Raw genomic sequence first — 7,281 nt, 5'->3', positions numbered from 1 at the left:
TGTTGCCATGAAGATGGGCTATGGTGGTTACAAAGTCCTTTTGTCTAATTTATCTGGGTGTTTCTAGCAGAAGGAAACTGTCACGGTATGAGGGACAAGTTGTCTGTGGTAGATTGGGAAATTACAATAAACATATCACTGAAAGTGGCAACGCAGGTGGATAAGGAGCTAAGAAGGCAGACGGCATGCTTGTCTTCATTGGTCGGGGCATTGAGTATAAAAATTGGCAAGTCATGCTGCAGCTGTACAGAACCTTAGTTAGGCCACACGTGGAATATTGCCTACAATTCTGGTCACCACATTACCAAAAGGATGTGGAGACTTTGGAGAGAGTACAGAGGAGGTTTACCAGGATGTTGCCTTGCCTGGAGGGTATTAACTGTGAGGAGAGGTTCGATAAAGTCAGATTGTTTTCACTAGAGCGACGGAGTTGAGGGACGACCTGATAAAAGTTTACAAAACTTTGAGTGGCACGGACAGAGTGGATAGTCAGAAGCTTTTTCCCAGTTTGTAAAAGTCAATTACCTGGTGACATAGGTTTAAGGTGCGAGGGGCAAAGTTTAGAGGAGACGTGTGAGGGACGTTTTTGACACAGAAGGTGGTGAGTGCCTGGAACTCACTGCCGGAGGAGGTGGCGGAAGCAGGTACGATAGTGACGTTTAAGAGGCATCTTGACGAATACATGAATAGGATGGGAATAGACGGATACAGACCCTGGAAGCACAGAAGGTTTTAGTTTAGTCAGACATCATGATCCGAGCAGGCTTGGTGGGCCGAAGGGCCTGTTCCTGTGCTGTACTGTCCTTTATTCTTTGTTGTTCTTTGAATGCCGATAGACAATAGACAGGGAACCGCAAGCATTTTATTTACATAAAATATAGATTCCTTTAAGAAGCAAAAATTAAACAGCAAAAACGAAGCTTTCGTGGCTAACAAGAAATGTTAAAGATTCCATTAGATCAATGGAGGAGACAGTTTTGTAGTGAGCCTGAGGATTGGGAACTTGTTTTAGAATTCAGCAAAGGACCAAGAAACTGATGAAGAGAAAATAGAATATGAGAGCAAACTGGGGATAACTGGAAAAGCTCCTATAGGAATGTGAAAAGGAAAAGATTAGCAAAGACCAATGAGGGCCCATTCCAGGCATAGACAGGAGAGTTTATAATGGGGAATAAGGAAATGGCAGAGAAACTAAACAATGTGTGTCTGTCTTCACCTAGGAAGAGACAAAAATAATCCCAAAAATACTAGAGAACCAAGGGACTAGAGAGCAGGAGGAACTGAACGAGATTAGTATTAGTGAAAAAGTAGTACTGGAGAAATTAATGTGGTTGAAAGTTAATAAATCCCCAAAAACTGATGCTCTCCATCCCAGAGTGTTGAAAGAGGTGACTGTAGAGATAGTGGATACATTGGTGATCATCTTTCAAAATTCTGTAGATTCTGGAATGGTTCCTGCAGATTGGAAGGTGGTAAATGTAACCCCACTATTTAAGGAGATAGAGAGAAAATGGGGAACCACAGACCCATTAGCCTGACATCAGTAGGAGGGAAAATACTACAATCTATTATAAAGGATGTGATAAGATACAAATTAGGAGCAGGAGTAGGCCACTCGGCCCCTCGAGCCTGCTCCACCATTCAATAAGTTCCTGGCTGATCTGATTGTAACCTCAACTCCACAGAGGCCCCTTAGAAAATACATCTGAGATGGATTTCAGAGCTGGTACCAGTTGGGAATTAGGAGGGGGGGAGATTTATTTATAGATGGGACTTTTGCGAGCTTGGGAGCATTGGAGGAAAAGTATAAGTTGCCCCGGGGAAATTTCTTGAGATATATGCAGGTGAGGGCGTTTACTAGACAACAGGTGAGGGAATTTCCGTTGCTTCCGACACAGGGGATACAGGACAGAGTGCTTTCAGGGGTGTGGGTCGGAGAGGGCAAGGTGTCAGAGATTTACCGAGAGATGAGGGAAGAAGGGGAGGAGTCAGTGGGCGAACTAAAAGGAAAGTGGGAAGACGAACTAGGGGAGGAGATAGAGGAGGGTATGTGGGCTGATGCCCTAAGCAGGGTAAATTCCTCTTCCTCATGTGCCAGGCTTAGCCTGATTCAATTTAAGGTGCTACATAGAGCACACATAACGGGAGCAAGATTGAGCAGGTTCTTTGGAGCGGAGGACAAATGTGGGAGGTGTGGCGGGAGCCCGGCAAACCACGCACATATGTTTTGGGCGTGCCCGGCACTGGAAGGGTATTGGAAGGGAGTGACGGGAGTGATTTCGCGGGTGGTGAAGGCCCGGGTCAAACCAGGCTGGGGGTTAGCTCTATTTGGAGTTGCGGAAGAGCCGGGAGTGCATGAGGCGAAAGAGGCCGATGTCGTGGCCTTTGCGTCCCTAGTAGCTCGGCGCAGGATCCTACTCATGTGGAAGGAGGCGAAACCCCCCGGACTGGAGGCCTGGGTAAACGATATGGTGGGGTTCATTAAACTGGAGCAGATAAAGTTTGCCCTGAGAGGATCGGCTCAAGGGTTCACCAGGCGGTGGCAGCCATTTCTCGACTACCTAGGGGAACGTTAGAGGGAAGACAGATGACCAGCAGCAGCAACCCAGGGGGGAGGGGGGGGGGGTTAGTTTAGTTTAGGTCAAAGATAAAGGGGTTTTGTTACTTGTGTATTGTTAAAAACTTCTGTATTGTTATTGTTGCGTTTGCTTTGTAAGAGGGGAAAAATTGTTGTTTGGGAAAAAAATTTCAATAAAACATATTTTAAAAAAAAAAGAAAATACATCTGAGGAGATAGTAATAATATTCTTTATTATTATAATCTTCATTATTGTCACAAGTAAGCTTACAATATCACTGCAATGAAGTTACTGTGAAAATCCGCTAGTCGCCACACTCTGGCACCTGTTTGGGTACACAGAGGGCGAATTCAGAATGTCCAATTCACCTAACAAGCACGTCTTTTGGGACTTGTGGGAGGAAATCCACGCAGTTTTGGGGAGAATGTGCAGACTCCGCACAGACAGTGACCCAAGCCGGGAATTGAACCCGGGTCCCTGGAGCTGTGAAGCAACAGTGCTAACCACCATGTGCCTCCATGCCGCTGTGTCAGTTGTGGGGAACAAGGAAATAGCAGAGGCGTTAAACAGATATTATGCATCAAGATACTTCGAATATCCCATTAATACTAAAGAATACGGAGGGAGCAATTAAATACCATCACTGGAGAAGTCGTATTGGGCAAACCGATGGGGATAAGATAAGTCCCCTGGATGGCTGCATCCTCGGATCCTAAAAGAAATGGCTGCAGAGATAGTGGATGCATTGATTGTAATTTTCCAAAAGTCCTTGGATTCTGGAGAAGTACCAGAGGACTGGAAAACTGCCAATGTGACAACCCCCTGATTCAGAATGGGAGGGAAGCAAAAAATGAGACACTATAGGACGATTAGCCGAACATTTATTATTTATTTGGGTTTTTTTTAGCCTAACATTTATTATTGAAAAAAATGTTGGAATGAATGAGGAAGTAATAGCAGCACATTCAGAAAATCTGAAGATATTTAGGCTGAGATATATATTTTTTTATGTATATTTAGAGTTCCCAATTCATTTTTTCCAATTAAGGGGCAATTTAGCGTGGCCAATCCACCTACCCTGCACATCTTTTGGGTTGTGGGGGCGAAACCCACGCAAACACGGGGAGAATGTGCAAACTCCACACGGACAGTGACCCAGAGCCGGGATCGAACCTGGGACCTCGGTGGCGTGAGGCAGCAGTGCTAAACACTGTGTCACCGTGTTGCCCAGCTGAGAAAGATTCTTGATCAGTCAGTGAACCGAGGATTCCGGGGAAAGGGCAGGAAAGTGAACGTGAGGAATGTTGGTTTCAGCCATGATCCGATTGAAATGTGCAGCAGGCTGGAAGGGCCGAATGGCCTACTCCTATTCCTTATGGTCTTAGTGTGGTCTTATTCCCACCTACCCCTGATAAATTTTCACCCCCTTGCTTTTCAAGAATCTATCCAGCTCTGCCTTCAAAATATTCACAGACTCTGTTTCCACTGCCCTTTGAGGAAGAGAGTTCTAAAGATTCACAATCCTCTGAGAGAAAAAAGTTCTCCTCTGCCTTAAATGGGCAAGTTATTACTTTTAAAGCGACTCCACTTTCTTGTTCTCCCACAAGAGGAAACATCCTTTCCACATCCACCCTGTTGAGGCCCCTCAGGATCTTAAACGGTTCAATCAAGTCACCGAAACTCCATCGGACTCAAGCCCAGCCTGTCCAATCATTCCTCATAAGACCAGCCTCCAATTACAGGTATGAGTCCAGTAAACCTTCTCTGAACTGCTTCCAACACATTTACATCATTCCTTAAATGAGAGCAATACTGTACACAGTGCTCCAGATGTGGTCTCACTGATGTCCTGTATAACTGAAGCATAACCTCCCTACTTTTGTATTCAATTCCCCTCACAATAAACAATAACATTCTATTAGCTTTCCTAATTACTTGCTGTACCTGTATACTCGCCTTTTGTGATTCATGCTCCCAGATCCCTCTGAGTCTCAGAGCTCTGCAATCTCTCACCATTTAGATAATAAGCTTTTATATTCTTCTGGCCAACATGGACAATCACACATTTTCCCACATTATTCTCCATTTGGCAGATCTTATTCCACTCATTTAACATCTACCTTTTTAACCTCCTTATGTCCTCTTCACAATTTACTTTCCAACCTATCTTTGTATCATTGGAACATAGGAGCAGGAGTTGGCCATTCAGCCCGTCGAGCCTGTTCCATCATTCAATACGATCATAGCTGATCATCCACTTCAATGTCTTTTCCCCACACTGTCCCCATATCCATTTGTGTTATTGGTATTTAGAAATCTGTCAGTCTCTGCTTTAAACACACTCAATGACTGAGCTCCCACAGCCCTCTGGGGTGGAGAATTCCAAAGATTTACAACTTGTAGATCTCTGTAGATCAAACCATTGCCTCGTTCTATCCCCGTATCCCTGTCAGTTTATTTCCCTCAAAAGCCCATCCAATTTCCCTTTGGAAACATTCCAACATCTCTACTTATACCCGCATTGTAGGAAGTGGCTTCCAGGTATTTCCCACTTTCTTCAAATGCAAATGAGTCTCAGAGAGCACAGAAAGAGGCCATTCTGTCCATTGTTCCCATGCTAGCTCTTTGAATGAGTTATCTAATTAGTCCCATCGCCCGGCGAGTTTCTTTTTCTACAGAATCTGTCCAGTTCCCTTGTTAAAGTTACAGTTGAATTTACTTCCTGCACCTTTGTCAGGCAGTGAATCCCAACAACTCGTTCTGTTTTAAATCAAATAATTTTACAATATGCTGTTTGGATTTTCACAGGGGATTTGAAATGGAGAGAAAGACATGGTTATTACACAAAATCAAGACTCAGTCTTTATGAGTGATCTTCATGAATGGGCAGAGTGTGAAATACCCAGGTTTGCGGTGCCAAGGTGCACACGTTCCAGGGGCTGGGCTGGGGAGCCACCCTGCCCTATCCCTGACCACTCGGGGGCCTCCAATGGCCCGGGAACCCCTCGGGTACCGTGACGCCTGGCCCATGTCTGTGTGGGCCAATACTAATCGGCGTCCATGTGACCGATGGGGACTCGGACTCTCCTGTGATCTAACTGGCGCACTTGGATTCGCGCCATGCGCATCGTGGCCATGAGATCGTGCCCTGATTCTCATTTGCTGTAAAAATGTAAAAGCTTAATTGCTGTGTATGTAAAGAATGTGCAATGAGGATAAATGTACTGGCAAGAGAGACCTTCAAGTTCTGATTAGCCGCAACATTTGAAACTGTATGAATAAGGGATTGTATAGAATCAGATAAAGGGATAGTATGAAACAGTTCTATTGTATTCCTGTCTAAGATAATGAGAGAATGTGGAGTCAGTAATTAGGAACCAATTAAATTTATCCAGTGACCAAATTGACCAATTGTCCTGTTACAACAGGCCCAACTCTAACATGAGGTAATGGTCACTTTGGGGATAAAAGTGGAGGTTCTGAAGGTCTTCCGTGCTGGCCAAGTACTGAAGATTCCCGAGGCTGAGTTCCAAGGAAATTACTGTCAAAGAAGGAGCCAGACTCCCGAGGCTGAATTCCACAAGAATTCCTGTCAAAGAAGGAGCCAGAGAGGGTTACGCTTCTACAGACTGATCACCCGCATGAAGTTGTAAAAGTCAATGTCTTTTGTTCAGTAAACCTTATTTATTTAATAAACCTATTTTTAAATTTACTATCCAGCGAATTCTGCCTTTGTCTTAATTGGTTAATTTATTAAATGGTAAGTTGGGTGTGGCTGAAAACAATTAATTTCCAGATAACAAGATCAGATAACAGAAAACTTCAATTTAAAAACTTGCATTTCTATAGCGCCTTTCACAGCCACAGGGCGTCCCAACATGCTTTCCAGCCAATTAAATATTTTTGAAGTGTCACTGCTGTAATGTAGGAAAAGCAGCAGCCAATTTACACACAGCAAGATCCCACACACAGCAATGTGATAATGAGCAGATGATGTGTTTTTAGTGATATTGACTGAGGGATAAATATTGACCAGGACACCGGGGATAACTCCCCTGCTCTTCTTCAAAATAGTGGCTGTGAGAACTTTTACACCCACCTGAGAGGGGCAGACCGGGTCTCAGTTTAACATCTTATTTGAAAGAAGGCTGTTCTGACAGTGCAGCACTCCCTCAGTGCTGGGGTGAGAAATGTTGGATGTGATTTTTGTCTTCAGGTGCCTGGACTGGGATTTGATCCCACAACCTTCTGACCCAGACTTAGAGCTGCCCACTGAGCCATGGCTGACACTATCGACAATTCAAAGTAAGAAAGGGAAAGTTACCCTTTAAACCCCCACCCTTTGCCTCCAGTGCCCAAATATAATAATAAAAACCCCAGGATAAATAACATATTTGACTGACAAATGTTGAAGTGTTGATTTAGAGACACAAGTTTTAACTTCTCATTTGAGCCTCGGGCACCTTTCTGTCTCTATTGCTCGTGTCAATGACAGGCAGGAGCTGAGGACTGAATTTAGCTGAGAATAACGAGACCTGCACCCCAGTTGAGAAACTGCCAAGGATGTCACACTAATGGAGGACTGACTGGGAAATGGGCCTCTAAACATTTGTTATATTGATCACTCAGAGCTAAAGAGAAACCCGTCCCTTTAAATACATATACAGGGAAGAGGCTGCAATGAAATCTGTCCCTTTTAACC

The sequence above is a fragment of the Scyliorhinus torazame genome, chromosome 5 (genome assembly GCF_047496885.1).
Source record: "Scyliorhinus torazame isolate Kashiwa2021f chromosome 5, sScyTor2.1, whole genome shotgun sequence".
In the NCBI taxonomy this organism is placed as follows: domain Eukaryota; kingdom Metazoa; phylum Chordata; class Chondrichthyes; order Carcharhiniformes; family Scyliorhinidae; genus Scyliorhinus; species Scyliorhinus torazame.
Note: the sequence above shows the minus strand (reverse complement) of the source record.